The sequence below is a fragment of the Ursus maritimus genome, assembly GCF_017311325.1.
Source record: "Ursus maritimus isolate PB19 chromosome X unlocalized genomic scaffold, ASM1731132v1 scaffold_X1, whole genome shotgun sequence".
In the NCBI taxonomy this organism is placed as follows: Eukaryota; Metazoa; Chordata; class Mammalia; order Carnivora; family Ursidae; genus Ursus; species Ursus maritimus.
The window spans coordinates 89,459,034-89,481,375 of NW_024423319.1; the positions used below are offsets into that span (position 1 = coordinate 89,459,034).

Below are 22,342 nucleotides of genomic sequence, written 5' to 3' on the forward strand. Positions count from 1 at the left end.
AGAGTCTCTTATGGTTTGCTTCCCTCCCTCTCTCTCTCTTTTCTTCCCCCTTCCCATATGTTCATCTGTTTCTGCCTGTATTTTCTCTCGCAGGTTTTTTCTTTAATGAATTTCTTGTATGTTTTAGCCCATCTTTGTGCTTGCTTCTCTGTAGATCGAAACTATGACGGTCCTTCTCTTTCTTCCCCCCTCCCTCTCTTGCTTCCTTCTTTCTGTACTCTGGGCCAGCCACACCGGAGGTGCATAGGTTAATACTCTATCGTCCCTAGTCTCAAGGTTCACACAGTCTATTAAAAAGAGACAGACCCAAATAAACGATCATGACATGGGCGAGATTAGGGTGATGATAGGGATATGTATAAGGCATTAGCAGGGTCCAGAGAAGTGGTATCTAACCCGACATGAGCTAAAAGGGAGAAAAGCATTGTGTAAGAGTTGGCAGGAGAAAGGAGCAGAACAGAGGGAGGGGTTGTTTTGCTGCAGCGGTGGATGTTTTTAGGCAAAGAGTGTCAGGAGAAGAGGCCAGAGAAATGAGCAGGGGCTGGATGTTGGAGGGCTTTTGATGCTACCCTGAGGGTCTGACCCTTATCATGGAGCCAGTGTTTCCTGAATGTTAGTCTGGGTGAGGCTACCTGGCACCTGATCAAGATACCACCCAGACAGAGTGCTCAGCCAGAGTAGAATATGTATTTTTTCCCTTTCCTTTTGCACCAAATTTGTCCGTTCAAGCTGTAGAGAGGGCTAGAAAATCCCCTAGAGGAGTTTTTTTTTCCCCCTATTTTTGGAAGAATTCCTCAACTAGTCTCCCTTCAATACTATGTAGTGCTACTAGGTCCCACTGCTCTGGGAAAAGTTTTTGTTGTTGTTTGTTTTGTTTTGTTTTTTGATGGTTAAAGAGGTTTTTATTCTTTAGGCCAGGTAAAACAAGAAAGGCCCTGTTCACTGTCTCTCCTGCGACAACTGAGCTATGGGCCTTCCATTGTCCCTCTAAGGGGGCTGGAATACTTCGGAACTACTTCTTCTCAAATGACTGCAACAAAAGGGCTCATTTGAGCATCCGGGGTGGCAGGAGAGTTAAAGGGCTCAGTCCCCCCTACTTCCCTACCTCGCATGTAGAAATTTCAAGGAAAGAGCTTCCCTCTAATGTGCCTGGCCTTCCAGATCCTCCTCAGTCTAGAACCCAGATCTCTGCCATTCTGATCTTGTGAGGCCTGACCCTATAATAGGTCCCATCCTACCACACTGGGGGTGAGAGCGGGGCTAAGCACCTGGTGCACTTGGCTGGATGAGGGCCCTGATAGAGCTTAGGTTCAGGGCCCTGGCCGAAGATGAAGAATGGGTAGTCTCTGGTGGTGAAGCCGTATCTCTGGTGGTGAAGTCTCTGGTGGGAACTGTATCAGCAGGGGATAGAGTTTGGATGAGGCAGAGGAAGCCTGAGGATCTCTGTGGTTGTGGAAGAGCCCTCGGGTCGGCCGTTGCGTGGAGGAGTCTAGGACCCAGAGGAGTGGCCTGGTTTGGATATGTGCATTAGGAGAAAAGTGACCACTGAGTGACACAGTAAAAAATGGCCCAGGAAAAGGATGTGGAGTAAGAAGAGAGTGGGAACACCAGCATTTACAGTGCAGGCAGAGATGCAAGAGACTTGTTTCACACCTAAAAATACATACAGACTGGAAGTGAAGGGACAGAAAAAGATATTTCATGCAAATGGGAGCAAGAAAAAGCTCAGGTAGCAATACTTACATCAGACAAAATAGATTTTAAACCGAAGACTGCAATAAGAGACAAAGAAGGGTATTATACAATGGTAAAGGGATCATCCAACAGGAGGATATAACAATTGTAAATATCTAGGCACCTAACATAAGAGCACCTAAGTATATAAACCAAATATCAACAGACACAAAGGGAAAAATCTACAGTAATACAATAGTAGTAGAAGACTTTAAAACCCCACTTACACCAGTGGATAAGTCATCCAGAAAGAAAATCCATAAGGAAACAGTGGCTTTCAATGACACTTTAGACGAGATGGACATATAACAAGCCCTTATTTTGTGGATTGATCATGCTACCCTCCCAATACCTTGCACTGCACAGAGCTGGTCTCTGGGGAGAAGTGGAAACCAGTTGTCCCAGGGCTAAGGAACAGCAGCAGGAGCAAAGAGAGAAGAGTGCTACCCTTCTGTTTCAGGTCTGGTTCCCAGAAGCAGACCCTGAGACGTTGATTCTTGTACAAGAATTTATTAAGGAAGTGCTCCCAAGAGAAACTGGTAAAGAAGTGGGAGATGCCAAAGAGATAATGGGGAGAAGCCAGCCTCAGCCTAAACACACAGGGGAGTCTGGAATGTACAGTGGGTTCTCATTCTCTCTATGAAGTCACCACGAACACTGAGTTAGCGAATACTGCTGACTTTGCTCCTAGGGGAAATACAAGGTTTAGGTTCCTTTGAGTCTCTGGTCACATTTTGGCAACTGATCAATGTACAACCTTGTTTTTATGTGTTTAAAGGCCTTATTTAATGTATGCCATCGATTCATTAACACTGGACTCAGAGCACTGTAGTTCATGCCTGAGCAAAGCTTCTCTAACACACGTATTTTCCGCATAAGGCACATCACAGCCTCCTGTGCTTGGGAACAGTAGACAGCACCTCAGCACTATGCTTAGGGGTCATTTTAAACAGTGAAATCACCAACAAAAGCACAAAAGCAAGAAAAACGTGGCACTAAATAGACTGCGAAAAGGACACTTGCTTACACTATGAGAGTTGAAACAAGAGGCAGGGTGTTGCCTCATTCTGTGTGTCCACCAATGACTGTGAAACCACCACACACATGCATTTTGGGGTTACAAATAAATTTCAGTGCATAGGGAAATTTGCAAATATGGGATCTGTGAATAATGAAGATCGACTGTAAAAACTGCTCCGAGTTTATCCCTCCTCTGGACTATTATACCCCTGACCATCACCCATCTAGCACTGGCTAGGCCTATGGGGGAGTGGGTGGAGGAGGCAGGAGGAAAGCCCCAGGCACTTCTGGCGCTCTGCACCCACACCTGGGCAAAGTGGCTCTAGTAGCAAAGACTGCAGATGGGCTCACAGACAGGGTAAGAGGTCCAAAGGCATGTGGGAAGAGCAGACAGTCTCCACAGCATGCTCTGCGGTTCAAGTCACAGGAACATCACCGATGGGCAGAGGAAGAGGAAATCTGTACTGCTGACTGGGCTCTACACCAGGTCTGGGATAGCAAGTGACCCTGGACCAGGCTGCATTGCTGTTGCCATGACTAGCACATTGCTTGTTCCCTTGGCTATAAACTCTGTTATGACAGAAGGGACCCTGTTTTGTTCCCATTGACCTTGCCAGGGCATTGCTAGTACCTGATATTCAATAAAATATTTGAGGAAGGAAGAAAGACAGCAAATGTCACCCATAATCAGACCACCCAAATGGAGCTGTAGTCATCCTTTGGGCTTTCCTTTGGACATGGGTAGGGCTAGAAGCCCTGCCCACAAACTTCATCTAGCCTAAGGTAAAGGGATCATTTCAAGGGTTGTAAAGAGGCCAATGACTCTGTAAGGAATCCCATTTCTTATGCACTGGTCACCCCTCTTATGATCGGGGGACTCTAAGCAGATAATTGGGTAGTAAAAAAATTGTTCTTTTTTTAAACATGGATTTACAACTTTACTTTTTAAGAGTGATTGTTTATTTATTTGACAGAGAGAGAGAGAGAGAGGGAGTATGTGCTCACAAGCAGGGGGAGCAGCAGAGGTAGAAGAGAAGCAGGCTTTCCGCTGAGCAGGGAGCCTGATGCGGGGCTTGATCCCAGGACCCTGGGACCATGACCTGAGCCAAAGTTAGATGCTTAACTGACTGAGCCACCCAGGCAACCCAAGAGTGATTGTTTGTATATGAATGACTCGATCCGGTAGTGTTATACATTGAATTGTGTCCCCCCCTAAAATTCAAATGTTGAAGTCCTAACCCTTAGTATCTCAAAATGTAACCTTATTTGGAAATAGCGTCATTAAAGAAGCAATTACATTAAAATGAGTTCATTAGGGTGGGCTCAAATCCAATATGACTGGTGTCTTTATAAAAAAATAAAAGGAAATTTAGACATAGACATGTACAGAAGGAAGATGATGTGAAGAGACACAGGACAAGATGGCCATGTGCAAGTCAAGGAGAGAGGCCAGGAAGACATCCTTCTGTCTTGGTCCTCAGAAGGAACCAACTCTTCCAACACCTTGATCTCAAACTTCCAGCCTCTGAAAACTATGAGAAAATAAATTTTTGTTGTTTAAGTCAAAAATAAAAATAAAGTGCAGGCAGAGAAAGAGAACTCCTTGGGCAACAAGAAAGAATGGTTCATGACATATTAAAAAAAAAAAGAAAGTAAATGTTATCAAAACAACTGAAGTAACATTGAATCCTTATTCTGTGGCAGGCATTATTCTAAATTCTTCATATGCAACAATTCCTTTACCACGGAAATCCTCTGTGGTAACCTGTACCTAGATGCTCTTGGTGCTCAACCCCTATGCCCTCAGGCCCTACCATGTCTGTGTGCTCCAACTGCCTGCGTCTGCCAAGGGTTTGGCCCACAGTATGACAGCCTAGAAGTGCCAAGGATTTTGACAGTCCCATGAGCAACCCTTAACCAAAGACTATGGCTTGTTTGTGCGTAAATACCCCAGCTCCCTCACTCCCAGTGTGGGAAGACTCTGAGGGTCATGCTCTATATCTTATCCCAGAATTCCACAGTGGGATTAGGCCCCAATGGTCCATAGTTGTTTCTTGCTGGATAATTCACCCTTTTATGACTTCCCTTCATGGACTAACTTCTCAACTCCTCTACCCATGTTTTCCTTTACCTACCAAATAAACTACTTGCTTTTAAAACCTTGACTCACAGGCAGCTTCTGGAGGAATCCAAACTAAGATATAAAAGAACATACAATATTTGAGAACTAATGTTTAGAAAAATATAAACATGTAAATGTAACTGAAAAACAATCACTAATATGTAACGGTTGTTAATCACCAACTCTCCAGGCTTGACAAGAATGTATATTTAAACTTACATTCAATTTTTTAAGAGGCAAACCTCTTCTAGGAACATAAACACCACTCAGAAATTTCTTACCCTTACCAGGCATCAAAGCTTTTTTTCCTCTTTTATTCTAAAAGGAAAAACAAAAACAAACAAACAAACAAAAACCCTCCAAATGCCTACCCAAAATTATTAGCTTAGAAAGAGCCCAACTTTGCTTTTCTAAATCCTCTATACTTAAAAATTAGATACATCTGTTCCCTGATTTTGGAGGGATCCTAACTCCTTCTATTCACAAATCTGAGCTCATTAGAAAATAAGATTTTATAAATCATGTTTTAAGAGACCATAATAAAAACAAAAATATATTAAAATGGTCTCTCCACACACAGTCTCTCAACTTACTAAGTTGCTTTTCTAAACACTGGAGAGTAGAAATCCTACCAATAAGTTCTATGTTTTGTGCTGATTATGCTAATCAAAGTTTAATGAAAACTTTGTTATGTCACAATCTTTTAAATGTGTTAGAAAAAAGCACAAATCAACAAAAATAGTGTTAAACAAAAGGTCTTGTACTGAATTTTTAAAACTATGACACTATAATAGGATAAGAATGGGGGGGAAAGAAATGAAATGACTAATTGAAAATTTGTTGGTAGTTCCTGATTATTTCCATCAGTGGCCACTAATTTGTTTAAAAGGGCTTTTGTGACTCACAGGATAAAATTTCAAAAGTCTTCTATTTTGTACAAAGGAGCCTGGTTCATCAACATTTTCAATTACCAGCCACATTGTGGGCTCTATTAAACAAATACATACTTTTGAAAATAAACAGAAACATAAGTTAAATGTTTGTGGACTCTTGATTAGGGTAAAATGTGCAGTCCTGGGGCGCCTGGGAGGCTCAGTCAGTTAAGTGTCCAACTCTTGATCTAACCTCAGGTCTTGATCTCAGGGTTGTGAGTTCAAGCCCCGAGCTGGGTTCCACGCTGGGTGTGGAGCCTACTTTAAAAAAATGTACAGTACAAGATATTTGGGACAACTTACTATTTAACTGATAAATGTTGCTAATAAAGCTGCTCCTACTGTCCTGCATGAAAATGAACATGCTTACAAAATTATGAAAGAAATTATTTTTAGCCCAGAAGACAGAATCTACATATTGAGGTCTATAAAAGCCTTTCTCATGGAGAAAAGTTCTTGCCATTGTGTTTGAATCATTCTTATGACATACAAACAACAACATCACTTAATTTATTTGAGGTCTATCTGGTACTATAACTTTGGGCTTTTGTTTTCCTTTCATTCAGGTCAACACACTTTAATGTTTAAATTTCTACTTTTGTAGAAAGTCCCTGGTAAACTCATTTCATATGATTTTAAAGGCTCCTTTTATTTATTTGTTTATTTTATTATTATTTTTTATAACTTAGAGATTTATGTATTTATTTTGGAGAGAGAGAGAGCAAGAGCACAAATGAGGAGGGGCAGAGGAAGAGGGAGAGAGAGAATCTCAAGCAGACTCCCTGCTAAGCGTAGAGCCAGATGCAGGAGCTGATCTTATGACCCTGAGATCATGACCTGAGCCAAAATCAAGAGTCGGATGCTCAACCCACTGAGCCACCCAGGTGCCCTTTAAAGGCCCCTTTTATATGATTTGGCTTATAGATACCATATTTTCATAAAAAGAATTAGGTAAAATAGCATGGAAACTATAATAACAATTACAGAAGCAACAACAAAGGCTAACATTTGTTTGATGCTCACTGTGTGCCAGATATTCTTTATATATGCTATCTCATTTTAGCCTTATGACAACTTCATGAGGTAAATATTATTATTATCATCCCTAGTTTAGAGACCAGAAAATAGGCATAGAGAGCTGAAGAACTTGCCCAAGGTCAAACCACTGGGAGTGGCAGAGTGGGATTCCACCCCAGTGTCCTAGACAAGTCCTTGCTGCTAGCCTGAAGTCAGTCATAGCTGAGCCAGCACAAATCAGCTGCCTAAAGTCACTACTGAACAAATATGCGAGATCAAACCTAGGTTTGTGTCTATACTTGTCAAGAGATGTTCTTTAACAACCTTTGTTTTACTTTCCAAATGGTCTTACTTGTGCTGCCTTTGAAGCCAGCTTCATGTCAAAGGGATTAATCACACGAAGAAATAAGTCTAGAGGCAGGGGTCATTTAGTTTTGCCAAATTCTGAGGATGCTAGAGGTTAGCTGAGGGCATTTGGGGAAGAATCTGACTACATGATAATTTTTCAGCTTCTTTTTAAAAAATTTTAACTGAAGTATAGTTGGCATACAATATTAGTTTAGGTATACAACATGGCAGTTTGACAATTATATACATTACAGTTAAGTCTAATTATCATCTGTTACCATACAAAGTTGTTACAATATTATTGATTATATTCCCTATGTTGTACTTTTCATGTCCATGACTTATTTGTTTTATAAGTTTGTACCTTTCAGTCCCCTGCACCTATTTTATCAACCCCCTGTCTCCTTTCCCTTTGACAACCACCAGTTTGTTCTCTGTATTTGAGTCTGTTTCTGTTTTTTTGTTTGTGTGCTTGTTTCTTTTGTTTTTTAGATTCCTGTATAAGTGAAATCATATGGTATTTGTCTTTCTCTATCTGACTTACTTTGTTAGCATACTATGGACCCTCTAGGTCCAACCATGTTGTTGCGAATGGCACGATCTCATCCTTTTTCACGGCTGAGTCATATTTGTGTGTGTGCACGTGTGTGTGCCATATCTTCTTAATCCATTCATCTATTGATGGACACTTAGGTTGCTTCCATATCTTGGCTATTGCAAATAATGCTGCAATAAACATATAAGCATGTATCTTTTCTAATTATTGTTTTCATTTTCTTTGGATAAATACCCAGAAGTGGAATTGCTGGATCATAAGGTAGCTCTATTTTTAATTTTCTGAGGAATCTCTATACTGTTTTCCACAGTGGCTGCAACTAATTTACATCCCCACCAATGGTGCACATAATAACTTATTGACCCCAGTCTTGCCTGATTCTTCTAGTCCTATCTTCTCCTACAGCCCTGAACTACCTCTGTAATAAGCTGACTAATGTTCCCCAAAGATACCACTTCCTAATCCCTGGAACTTGTGCATGTTCCCTTATTTTGAAAAAGGGTCTTTACAGATGTGATTAAGTTAAGGTTCTTGAGATGGAGAGATTATCTGAAATTATCTAGGTGGGCCCTAAATGCAATCACATTTATCCTTATAAAAGGGTGGGCAGAGGGAGATTTTACACACACAGAAGGTAATGTGAAGACTGAGGCAGAAATTGTAGTGATGTGGCCACAAGCCAAGGAAGGAACGCCAGCAGCCACAGATGCTGGAAGAGACAAGGAATGGGTTTTCCCTTAGGGCCTCTGGAAGGAGCATGGCCCTGCCCACATCTTTATTTTGGCTCAGTTATACTGATTTCAGACTTCTGGCTTCCAAAACTGTGAGAGAATAAAGTGTGTTGTTTTAAGCCATCAAGTTTGTGGCCATTTTTAAAAAAGATTTTATTTATTTGAGAAAGAGAGAGAGAGTGTGAGTGAGCAGGGGGAGGAGTAGAGGCAGAGGGACAAGCAGAAGCGTGCTCAGCACGGAGCCTGACGCAGGACTCAATCTCACAACCCTGAGATCATGACCTGAGCTGAAATCAAGAGTTGGTCACTCAACTGACTGAGCCACGCAGGCGTCCAGTTTGTGGTCATTTGTTACAACAGCCACAAGAAACTAACAAACCAATAATCCTCCCTGAGACCTTATGTTCCAGCTTTGAAGAAGACACTGAAGTCCTGTTTTAGTGTGTGGTTTTATCAGGAAAATAAGCATCTGAACTGCGATCCAGGATTTTCCTCAGTGACTGACATCAGCACAGAACATCACTGCTATTGTGTCAAGAGGCACTTCATAAGCCAGCCACGTGTTCCATTTTAGCTCTTGCCTGCTGCTGTTGCGGCTGCCTTGGGCTACTCCACCTGCACAATCATCCCATGACCTTGGAAGATCAAGAAAAGAGTCACTGTGCCCTACTGGATGAGAAATGCCTTATTTCAAATGTCACGGAGGCAGTGTGTAGAGAGGTCAACAACGTGGAACGGGAACCCTGTGTACGTTCTGCCTTAGGCTCATTGAACAAATGAACATTTTTTCCATGCCTTTTGGCTGCCTGGCGCCTCTGCACAGCTGCCCTATGTTAGGATGATTTTGCACATTTTGTCTCCCAAGGCAGAAGGCAAAAACTTACTTTCTCAGACACACTAGCAGCTACGGTGTGGGTCTGCAATGATGCTCCCGGGAGAGAGTCTGCTTTGGAAGAGAGTGAAAGCAGAGGGATGGCACAGAATCCATTCTAGTGAGGGTGGAGGAGCCTGGAGAAGAGACTTCCAGCCTTTGGGGCCGCAGAGACAGAACTCTTAGTGGGAGGACCCGATGCCTGGCATTGGTCATGTAAGCTGCCGTGCTCATGCCCAGCAGCGGGAACAGCCTGATAGCCCGGTTCAGGCGTACAAACCTGATTCTCTCACCATCCTAGAGATTCTGTGAGCCCCATTACTAGCCCTCAATAGATTCCTTTTTGTTTAACCAATCAGGACGGATGTTAGCCACAAAGAGCCTGCCTGATGCATCCTCCTCGTGGTTGAGTATTACTGTCTCGCTGTGCAGTCGCTTAGGGCAGAGGACAGGCCTGTGAGACTGTGGGACTTGGTTTTCCCCGATACCTACTTCTTGCAACCCAGCCTTCTGTAGCATTATCAGGAGATAAATGGTAGCTTCAGGCAAACAGGCATTTGGGATTTTGAGATCCTGAGCAGACCAGCTCTTAAGGTTGGTGGGTTTCAGCAACAAGCCCAAAAGGGCATGTCAGCCCTTACGTTCCTTTGGTGCGGCCCATCCAAATGCACTGCGGAAAATGAGAGCCTCGCCCTATTCCACAGCCCCCCGAAAGGTGGCAGGACTTCTCCCAACATGTTATAGAATGGCATCAGAGACACGGATCTCTTCAGCTGAACTGATTTCTCAGTACACACCATGTATGTCCTTCTTAGATGCTGCCTGACGTCATGCTCTAGTTGTTTCATGGGTACCTAACAAGACTGAAAACTCCTCAAGAGTAGAAGCCCATTTCTTCCTTCTTTTGGCTCTTTGAGGTGCCTGGCTCTGAGACGAACACACGGGCCTCACGCAGTATGTGCCGCTGGCTGTAAGCGAGGTGGAGAAAGAGCCTTGACTTCAATCCTCTCAGTTCATTAGCTCCCTCTGAAGAAAGAGGAAGGGATGGCGTGGGTGAGCACAAGTTTCCTGCTGCTTTTGTATTCTATGGTGGGGTGGTGATGTTTTCCTGAGACCAGGGCTCTGGCGGCAACCCCTCAGATTCCCTTTCATCCTCACACTGCCACGGAGAGCTGAATAAACCATTGGCTTAAAAAGCTGTTGTGTAAGGGGCCAACCTTTAACTGATGATCCATTCACAACTAGTTGTTACAATCAAGAATATACTTAAAGCATTTGCCAGGGTTTATTCTCAGGATCAGCAATTTCGCACTTGTCATTTGTGTTTAGAATTCCGAAGTGCTCAAACAGATGGATTCATGGGAATTACTGGGTTTTCAGGGCCACCTGTTAGTCACTAGTTCCTCACCTTCCTCTCACTACAGATAGTCATTTCATTCCATAGTTTATAGCATAAATAGAGTTGGAATTCCATAATTATATAGAGCTTCAACTACGTATGATACAATGGTATCTTCGTGCAGATTTGAAAATAGTACACTGTTTCAATTTATTTCACCAGGCTGGACCTCATTTTCCACCTCTCTAACGAAAGGAAAGTTAAATGCTTATTCTTGTGAGAAGGTAAACGTTTTTTTTTTTTTTTAGATTTTTTTTTTTAAATTTATTCGACAGAGATAGAGACAGCCAGCGAGAGAGAGAGAACACAAGCAGGGGGAGTGGGAGAGGAAGAAGCAGGCTCATAGCGAAGGAGCCTGATGTGGGGCTCGATCCCATAACACCGGGATCACGCCCTGAGCTGAAGGCAGACGCTTAACGGCTGTGCCACCCAGGCACCCCAAGGTAAACGTTTTTGGTTTTACATTCTAGGAATCGTGTTGGCTTAAGCACTGAATCACCTGGCTTGTGGTGTAAGTGTCAGTTGGTTGCAAAGAGGTTTGGGTGTCCATCCCATTTCCTCCTGTATTGGAAGTAATTTTTCTTCTTCTTACCAGCCCTATTGTGGTGTCCCACCCCCCAACCCCTGCCCCAACCTGAGCAATTATACTTCTTTGTAGGGAGTGGCTTGCATGATAAAGCAATATATCATCCCACCAGAGAGGCCTGGATTTATTTCTTTATTAGCTAGTGAGCCAAGAACATTATAATGAACAGGGTGAATATATTAAAAGCTGCATGTGGGGCTGTTAACCTGGCAGGGCCTCACACAAATGCAGTGAATTATTATTCCCGTCAGTCATGTGAAATGTAACTGCATCTACAGAGAGTAACATGACCCTTTAACTCCATTTGGTTAAGATATTTAATTCTCTGCCCTGTCTTCAGCTGCCATTCGATCTTTCAGAATAGTGACTTTCAAGCTTTTCTGAGCTCAGTCCACAATAATACATTTTATATCACACACAGAAGTATAAAACTGAACCATTTAACAAAATCATATTTACTCTCACTACTTGTGATAAATGTTGATAATTTCTACTCTGTTCTAATTAATAAAAGAACTGACCGATATTCACTAAATTGATCAAGACTCTAATGAGTCTCAAACCATGGTCCAAAAAGCATCGCTTTAGAATCTATTCCTCAGATAGCCAAATAACTAGTCAGGAGGATCTTCATTTCCTTGACTCCATTTTGCTATATCTTCTGGGATTACTTCCATATTTCTAAATAACATGATTATATTCCTATTTCATTTTTTCTTTTGCTTTTACGTATCATCTATTTTCTTCTCATGGAAAATGAGGACTTAGCTCCCTTTCAATGCATCTTCTTCAAACATATTCACATATTTTCTCCCTCACCTCCCAATATGTCATGAGTTTTTGATTAAGTCAACATTCATTGTTCATATTATCATGGTTGTATGTATGGGCCAGGATCCCAGCAAGAAATAGATGGCACACTCAAATTGGGTAGTTTGAGAAGAATTTAATAAGGGACCATCTGTAAAAAGAGGGGGATGGGTATAGGAAAACCACTGGAGATAGGGCTGCTAGAACTGTGGGGGCTCCATTACCACTCCTAGGCTCCAAAGAACCTGGAGACCTAAAAGTGTACAGTGAGAGCCGCCTGACAGCAGCTGTACCATTGTCAGGGCATGAGGCCAGCCTGAGATGACCATGATAGGAAGACAGAGAGTGAACCACATACCTTCAACTCATCTCCTTCCTCCCTTCGATCTCCTGCTGAAGCTTTCCAGGGGAAGAACTCACCTGGAAGCCAGAGGGCATAGGAGCCTGTTGGTGGAGTCCATAGAAGTGTGCCTCCTAGGCACAGAGCAGGTGAAGGGTGGCTGAATCTGGAAGGCAAATTATGTAACTAGTATTCACAGCCGAACACATTTATTTATTTTAAAGATTTATTTATTTATGTGAGAGAGAGAGAGCACGTGTGCAGGGGGAGGGGCAGAGGGAGAGGAGGAGGGAGAGGGGCAGACTCCCTGATGAGCGCAGAGCCCAAGGTGGGGCTCGATCTCACCACCCGGAGATAATGACCTGAGCGGAAATCAAGAGTCTGACGCTTAACCGACTGTGTCACCCAGGCGCCCCTCAGCAGAGCACATTTAGTGGACTCTATTTCCTTGAATAACTCATATTTGCCTTGGAGTTAATAATTGGCTCTTTCTTTTAAGAAAATTTTTTGGCGGTTTCATGCACGAGCGATCAGGTTGGGGGAGGCACAGAGGGTGAGGGAGAGAGAGAATGTTAAGCAGGCTCCATGCCCAGTGTGGAGCCCAACAGGGGGCCTCCATCTCACAACATTGAGATCGGGACCTGAGCCAAAATCAAGAGTCAGACACTTAACTGACTGAGCCACCCAGGCGCCCCTCTCATGTTTTAAATCTATTTTTAATTTTTACTAAAGTTATCCAAACTCCTAGACAGTCAATCAGTTTTATGAAGCTAATAATGGAAAAAAAAACAAAATAGGGGCGCCTGGGTGGCACAGCGGTTGGGCGTCTGCCTTCGGCTCAGGGTGTGATCTCGGCGTTATGGGATCGAGCCCCACATCAGGCTCTTCTGCTGTGAGCCTGCTTCTTCCTCTCCCACTCCCCTGCTTGTGTTCCCTCTCTCACTGGCTGTCTCTACCTCTGTCAAATACATAAATAAAATCTTAAAAAAAAAAAAAAGAAAAAAAACAAAACAGTTTTCTGCACTCCATCACCTCCATTTTCCACTCCCCAAAGGTAACCATTTGTTTCCTTCTTAGCTGTTTCTTTTGGAATTTCCTTTCACATCATTAAATAACATGCTCATAGTGATTACATTTGCTTTGTGCAGTGTAGGTATTGTCTACTGATGTCTCAGCTTGAGAAATGAAGACTTGTTGCTCTTGCACTGATTTCCCCTCCTTGGTTACCACATATAACCACCCTTTCCATTCCCCAAGCCTCCCAACAGAGGTGTATCATAACTGGGCTAAACCAATATTCATTCTTTATATTACTATGCTATGTAAATATAATTCCTGGCTAAGCTAGGAAGTACTCCACAATTACTTTTCTTTGCTTGCTTAACTTTTTCATTTTCCTGGAACTACTAGCTGTCTGGTTTTCTCACTTGTGTTATTTCCTACCCACTTGTAATGAATTCATTCCCCAAATCTTCCCTCATTGTCTAAATCTCCTTTCAGTATGTTCAAATTCATCAAGTATTTCATCAATTTCATCTTCTTGAAGAACTCTTTCCTAGATATATCTGATCCTCTCCACTCTATATTGATTGCTTTCTACTCCTGGGGCTCAGCTGCTGTCTTGTAGTTTCTTTTCACTACCATCCCTGATACTCCTGTCACCTCTCTCATTATATCCTGTTTCTTGGTTCCCATAGATTTCTCTTTCTTGGGTCTATCCATTGTTTTCATGGAGGATTTCCAGGAGCTTCTGAGAATGGCATGCATGGGAGGTAAATTTTTTTGAGACTTTGCGGGGCATTTGGGTGGCTCAGTTGGTTAAGTGTCTTCCTTCGGCTCAGGTCATGATCCCAGGGTCCTGGGATCAAGCCCCGTGTCAGGCTCCCTGCTTAGGGGGGAGTCTGCTTCTCCCTCTCCATCTGCCCCCTCCCCACTCATGCTCTCTCTCTCTCAAATAAATAAATAAAAATCTAAAAAAATTTTTTTTGAGACTTTGAGTATCTGGGAATGCCTTTAATCTACCCTCTCATTAATTGATTATTTTGCAGGTACAGAATTTTAGGTCAGAATTCATTTTCTTTGGCATTTTGGCATTTCTTTGGCATTGCTCACTTGTCTTCTAGGTTCCAAGTGTTGCTGTTGAGAAGTTCAGACCCATTCTGACACGTGATCCTATGTAACTAATTTTTTTTCTGAAATAATAAGGAAAATTTATTATCTCACATAACAAGAAGTCCAAAAGGAGAGAAATTTCCGGATTGGTTAGCTCATCAAGGGCCTAGGGTCCTTCCAGCTTTGTTCCTCCAATCTCAGCTTGTAGGCCTTCCTAGGCTGTCTCCTCTCACGGTCATAAGACGGCTACTATTGGTCCAGGCATCACATCCAAACACTACAAGATGTAGTAGCAGAGGAGAGCCATCCTTTTGTCTTGTGTCCTTTTTCAAGTGAGAAAATGTTTCCCCGAAATTCTTCACTGACTCCCCTTCTCATCTCTTTGGCCAGAGCTGGCTCAGAAGACTGCCTTTAATTCAATCACTGACAAAGGGAAATAAGATCTGGATTGGCTTGGACCATCAGGCTGGAGATACGATCCCTTTTCATGAGGAACAGATAATCTGAACAAAGTTAGGATTCTGTTAGCAGGTGGATGGCTGCTGGGTAGGCCACCAACTTATAGCATGGAGTCTGGCACATAATAAGCATTTAACGTATGTTAAGCTATTGTTGTTATTAACTCTCTCTCTCTCTCTTTTTTAGAAAGGGAGAGAGAGGAGGGGAGAGGCAGAGGGAGAGGGAAAGAATCTTAAGTAGGCTCTACGCCCAGCATGGAGCTGATGCGGGGCTCAATCTCACAACCCTGAGATCATGACCTGAGCCAAAATCAAGAGTTGGATGCTTACCGACTAAATCACCCAGGTGCCCTGTTATTAACTCTTAATAGCTGTGTAAACTTATCCAAGTCACATACCTCCTAGAGCTCTAATTTCCCCATCTATAAAATGGGGATAGGATTATGTGATTTGTTGAATGTTTATAAAATTAAGAGAGATTACATGTGTAAAGTCTTTGGTGTTTAATAAATGGCAGCTATTTATTTTAGTTGGATATGATTCCTGCTAGAGTACTTGGCCAGCACAGTGAGGTCTCTCCAACAAAGATTCCTGAGGTTGGCCCTAGCCTGGTGTAACAATTTTTTTTTTCCTGTATCTTATAGGATCTTTTATTTGTCCCTTGTTTCTAAAATTTCATGGCTATGTGCCTTGGTATAGCTGTGTTTTTTGCTCAGCCTTGGTGCTGGACCCATACTGAGCCCTTTTGGTCTGGAAACTAATACCCTTCAAGTCAGAGAAATTCCCTTGAATTATTTCTTTGATGATTTCTGCCATTCCATTTTCCATGTATTCTTACTCTGGAACTCACTCATATGTTGACTTTCTTGAGACACACTGCTTTTATTATCTTTAAGCTCCTATTTTCTCTCTCTTTGTCTTTTTGCTCCACATGCTAGGAGATTTCCTCAACTTTAGCTTCTAGTCCTCTTATTGAATTTTTCATTTCTGCTATCTTATTTTTAATTTCCAAGGATTCTTTCCTATTCTCTAAATGTTTCCTTTTCATTGACTTCCTTTTTATTTGGTTGCAGTATCTTATTTTTCAGAAAATATTAAATATCAAAGATAATATCTCTCAGCATAGTCTCTATTTCTCCAGGTTCTTTTTTCCTCAATCCTTGGCTTCTACCTTGTACCTTAGAGAGTTTCCTGAGATGTCTGGAAGTCCCTGGCTATCCTGCTCACATTTAAGATTATAACCTAAAAGCATGGTTGGAAGAGAGGGGGTTACTGATCATAAATTTCACTACAATCTAGCTAGACCCTTATATTGATACCAGGATATTTAGCTCTTTTGTCTTGGGCTGTCAAATTCTCAGAGAAGCTTCCAATCCCGTTGGGAGAATATATATCTTTCAGTGAAGGTCATTTGGGAGAAAAGGGCTGAGGCCCAGGTGTTCAGTAAGCCTTTGCTTAATCCCTATTTTCAACACAGGATCCCACCCTCAACAATGGTTAATGTCCCCCAGACCAGAGACCCTCTACCCTCCAGAGAATACACCTCAGTATTCAGCTAGAGTGGGGGAAGCAGCAGTTGCTTTGCTGAGGATGGAGATCTGGGTTTAAACTTGCTTCTACTACCAACACTGCCTGTTACTATGTCACGTCTCTCAGCTCTAAACCCAACCTTTCTGTGCTCTGCTTTGCAACACCAGTGTTGAGACTCCTCAAACCTCAGTGATTATGCCAGCTATTCCTTATTAGATTCTGCCCACAGAGGTCAATAGAGGGAACCCGAAAGGCTGGGGAAAGAAGGAGCAAGCTACTTCCAATTACCTTTCTACTGCTGTGAGCAGCCCCCCAGCAATGCTTCTTTTTTTTTTTTTTTTTAAAGATTTTATTTATTTGACAGAGATAGAGACAGCCAGAGAGAGAGGGAACACAAGCAGGGGAAGTGGGAGAGGAAGAAGCAGGCTCATAGCGGAGGAGCCTGATGTGGGGCTCGATCCCACAACGCCAGGATCACGCCCTGAGCCGAAGGCAGATGCTTAACCGCTGTGCCACCCAGGCGCCCCCCCAGCAATGCTTCTTTGCTCCAGCAAGGGTTCCTTCCTGCAGCAACAGTTTAAGTCAGTTTGCAGTTTTTTCCGACACTCACAGAACCAGTCTCATCGTGGCCCCCCACCCCCTGGTCCCTGCACCAGAGACACCAGCACTGGCCAAGCAGCAATTGCTCCTCAGGGATCTGGGTCCCAGCCTCATGGGCATCTCCTCCAAGCTTGTAGGTTCTAATAATTCCATCCCCCGCACCCCCCAGCAGCCTGGGAGTGGCAGCTGCTTCCTGTAGTTACTGCCTCTGTGATACCTTAGAGTTCAACTTTATGCCTAGTTAACAATTCTTTATATTAAATTCTATCTATTCAAATAATTGCTGAGGTTTTTCTGTCTCCTGACCAGATCCTGACTGTTACACCTATTTGCAATGAAACCTCTTGTTTTCCAGCCCCACTTACACCCCACTTTCAGAGTTATGGGTCGACCCCAAATCCTGAGCTATTCTGGAGTTTCACACCAGAAATTATCTTGCTTTTTGGTCTCTCTAACCCCCTTGAGAAACTTAGGAGTCAGCCTCTTCTAGTCTGCTGGATCAGTAATGAGTTGTCCATCTGCTTTCTTGCTTCTGAGATTTTGTAGTTTTCTCTCCCAATCTCTTTGTCCCTGTAGGGTTTTGTTTTTTTGAACATCTTGTTTATTGTCATAATGGAATCTGGGAAAGGAAACTCATTATTTTTTAAAAAATAAGAACAAGAGGCTAATTTTTAAAGGGATGACAACGAACTGAGAAAAAATATTGCCACAGGTCGGGATGGTCATCTCTACTGCGGGGGAGGAGAGTGGAGTGGAATCCAGGAGGAGGGAGAGTTGATCATATTCAAATCCTATATATGCATTTCAACCATTCTGTGCATGATAAATTTCACAAATTTTGAAAAGGCAAACTTTGGTGTACAGCTATATCAGTTAGCATGTATTCAACTGCATAGAATAGAAACTTGACCACAAAAGTTTAACTAAACAGAAGTATATTTTTCTTCCATAATGAAGAAGTTTACAGGAAGGCAGTCCAGGGTTAGTATAAAGTCTCCATAGTGCCATGGCCAACAAGGCTCCTCCTAGCTTTGGGCACAATCATGCTTGGCTTTTGTCTTTATGCTTCTTAGATGGCTGCTTGACCTCTGATTATCACATCCATATTCCAGGAAGAACGGCAAAGGACAAAGGGCAAAAAGCCAAAGAGACAAGTGAGCTGAGTTGGCCCCACCTTTAAAAAGTTTTTCTTGTGCACCTGAAACTAATATAATGTTATATGTCAAATTTTAAAAATAAATGAAGATTTTTAAAAAGTGGAACCAGGCCCTCATATGTTTAAATCATGATTAAAATCTATTTATGGAGAGGATGTGGAGAAAGGGGATTCCCTCCTACATTGTTGGTGGGAATGCAAGTTGGTACAGCCACTCTGGAAAACAGTGTGGAGGTCCCTTAAAAAGTTAAAAATTGAGCTACCCTATGATCCAGCCATTGCGCTACTGGGTATTTACCCCAAAGATACAGATGTAGTGAAGAGAAGGGCCATATGCACCCCAATGTTCATAGCACCATTGTCCACAATAGCTAAATCGTGGAAGGAACCGAGATGCCCTTCAACAGATGACTGGATTAAGAAGCTGTGGTCCATATATACAATGGAATATTACTCAGCTATCAGAAAGAACGAGTTCTCAACATTTGCTGCAACATGGACGGCACTGGAGGAGATAATGCTAAGTGAAATAAGTCAAGCAGAGAAAGACAATTATCATATGATTTCTCTCATCTATGGAACATAAGAACTAGGATGATCGGTAGGAGAAGAAAGGGATAAAGAAAGGGAGGGTAATCAGAAGGGGAAATGAAGCATGAGAGACTATGGACTCTGAGAAACAAACTGAGGGCTTCAGAGGGGAGGGGGGTGGGGGAATGGGATAGGCCGGTGATGGGTAGTAAGGAGGGCATGTATTGCATGGTGCACTGGGTGCTATACGCAACTAATGAATCATCGAACTTTACATCAGAAACCGGGGATGTATTGTATGGTGACTAACATAATATAATAAAAAAACATTAAAAAATCTATTTATGGTAAAATAAAAAGTAAGAACTTGGGGCGCCTGGCTGGCTCCGTCGGTGGAGCATGTGACTCTTGATGTCGGGGTTGTGAGTTCAAGCCCCATGTTGGGTGTAGAGATCACTTAAAAATAAAATCTTCAGGGGCACCTGGCTGGTTCAGTCGGTAGAGCATGTGACTCTTAATCTTGGGGTCATGAGTTCAAGCCCCACGTTGGGTGTAGAGAATACTTAAAATCTTAAAAAAAAAATCTTAAAAAACACAACTAAAATCTAGGGAAAAGTATATGAAAAAAATGAGTCCATGTTGTCCTTAATTTAAAAAGTTCACATTTATGGATACCTAAAATGGCATACCAGCCCCCTGTCACTATTTCCAAAATGTTCTTGCTCTCAGGTTATTTACTGTGAAGTGTCCATATTATAAAATGAAATGTGTGTAACTGTTTCACAAAGTATGCTGGACCCCATGTGCCTTGGCTCTGTGCTGTAAATACCGAACAAAGGCACTGTGTTCACCAATATTAAGTCACCTGTGGGGACAATTTGATCTTACCTATTTATTGTCAGATTTAAAAGTTATGTCATAGACACTTGCAAAATTTACATATATGTCTGCGTACATGTATGCCCATGAAAACTGGGTAACAGAGTTCCAAACAGTCCAATTTTTCTTACAAACCCAGATCTCTGTAGTGCATACCCTCTGTATGAACATTACTGGGAAGCAAATACAAGATACATATGTATTTTGGCGCTCCTTTGAAGTGTTAAAAAAAAAAAAAAGAGTTTCCTGAACAACCCAACCAGCAATTTTGCCTACTTCTCATTGTCTAAGACTCTGTCACAGGCTTCCCCAAAGAAGTCTGGAAAGGTGATGTTTTTACCTGGGAACATCGTCTCCCTGAACAAAACCAGAGCCACGTGAGGAAGGAGGATTTGTGAAGAGAATTCTTTGTAGAAGGCTACTGCCAAGGTGAATCACCCCTCCTCTGCCGAGGGGGAGGGAGGGGAGCTGCTCTCTGGCACAAGCATCCTGAGAGGGGCAAGGAAGGAGGACAAAATGGATACTACACAGGCAACTGACAGTATTTGCCACAGTTGCCATAAAGATTAAAATAGACTATACTTACAGAGCCCCTAGCACAATGTCTGGAACATTGTGATCATCCAGTAAGTCTCAACCTCTTAAGAAACTATCTCCAGTTATCTAGCCCATTAAAGAGACAAAAATGGAAAGAACCAAATAGATAATGTCAGCAATGCTAAACATAAGAAATATTGTTGCTTGTTCTTTAATACTTAGGGTTCTTTTTTTTTTTTTTTCTAGTTTGAGGCTGCACATCGAAAGAGTGTAACTTCTCCTGTAGGGGAAGTCTAATCCATAAACTGTACAGTCAACTTGGCATGAGGGGAGACGCAGTGCGTGTAGCTTAGCTTTGCTGTAGTCTACTTATGGCCCTCTTTTAGCTCGATCTCCAATCTGGAGAAACGAATTCCCTCCACTCATCCATCCTTTTTTTGGCCACCTATTTACTCTTTTTCTAGTACGTCATTTGTCTCTTCCTGGGCTAGAACCCTGTGTTCTCTCCCCTATGATTGGTATCTGTTTTGCTATGTCATCTAATAAATGAGTATTGGTAATGTTATAAAGAACAATATGGTACTAAAATGTTACTGGTTTTGGTTAGAATGCTTCTGGTTCCAAGGAGAGAATACTTGGCTAAAACTGCCTTTAAAATAATGGCATTTATTGGGGCGCCTGGGTGGCTCACTCAGTTGAGCGTCTGCCTTCAGCTTGGGTCGTGATCCCAGGGTCCTGGGACCGAGCCCGCGTCGGGCTCCCTGCTCAGTGGGGAACCTACTTCTTCCTCTCCTGCTCCCGCTGCTTGTGCTCTCTCTTTGTCAAATAAATAAATAAAATCTTTTGAAAATGGCATTTATTAATTCATATAATATGTCTGGGGGTTGTTCCAGAGTTATCTAATTTAGTGGCAGAACATTATCAAGGATTCAGTATTTTGTTTTGTTTTGTTTTTTTCTTACTGTTGCCCTGTGTTTAAGATGCTGAGGTTTTTTTAAAAAAAGTTTTTAATTCCAGTTAACATACAGTGTTATATCAGTTTCAGGTGTACAATATAAAGATTTAATACTTCCATACATCTCCTGGTACTCATCACAGCAAGTGCCCTCCTTAATCCCCATTGCCTATTTCACCCATTCCCGCCCACCTCCCCTCTGGTAACCATCAGTTTGTTCTCTATAGTTAAGAGTCTGTTTCCTGGCTTTTCTCTCTCTCTCTCTCTCTCTCTCTCTCTTTTTTTCCCTTTGCTTGTTTGTTTTATTTCTTAAATTCCACATGTAAGTGAAATCATATGGTATTTGTCTTTCTTCGACTTATTTTGCTTAGCATAATACTCTCTAGTTCCACCCATGTTGTTGCAAATAGCAAGATTTCATTCTTTTTTATGGCTGAGTAGTCTCCCATTGTGTGTGTGTGTATACCACATCTTCTTTATGGGATGCTGGGTTTTACCTTCATGTTTGTGCCTCATGATCATAAGATAGCTGCAGCAACTTCAGGTATCGCATCCTCACAAAACAGCATTGGGAGGGGGAACAAAAAAAGGTGATTGGGGGAGGGGAACGTCTCCTGTCTTGTGTTCCTTTCCAAGAGTGAGCAAAACCTTCCTGAATTCCCCACAGCAGACATCCCCTCAGATTTCACTGGCCAAGTCTGGATCAAATGTCCATGCCTAAGCCCATCACAACACAAAAGGAATGGAGTCACCCTAACTGTCTGGGAGTGGGAGGGAATACTTTCCCTGAGCACATGGTCACAGGAAGGTGATTCTAGAAGGAGAAATGGGTTTGGGTAGGGAACTAACAGTGCCAGCTATATCTGGTAATTCTCAACTACTGCAGAATAAATCTGGAATCAGAGCACCTGGCCTGGGGTTCCAGTGTCCTTGTGTAGTACTTTTGTGACTTCAGGCAGGGCAGGTCACCTCACCAAATTAAAGAAATAGATCGGAATTCTCTTTATAAACTCCAAGGACTATGTGAATGTGGTAAGTCATTACTGTGGATGGATTTTCTTATTTACTTACATAACAAGATATTAAAATGGGATCATCCTGATGCTGTTTTGTACCAA

The 22,342-nt window shown here is 42.3% G+C and overlaps 1 long non-coding RNA gene across 1 annotated transcript in view; it reads right to left on the bottom strand.

Annotated features, from left to right (window-relative positions):
• Positions 1 to 11,199: 11,199 nt before the first annotated feature.
• LOC103668240 overlaps positions 11,200 to 22,342 on the bottom strand; it is a 59,569-nt gene continuing 48,426 nt past the window's right edge. Inside the window, exon 2 of the long non-coding RNA XR_005835481.1 lies at positions 11,200 to 12,632. This is a non-coding gene — a long non-coding RNA (uncharacterized LOC103668240). The remainder of the gene's footprint in view (positions 12,633 to 22,342) is intronic.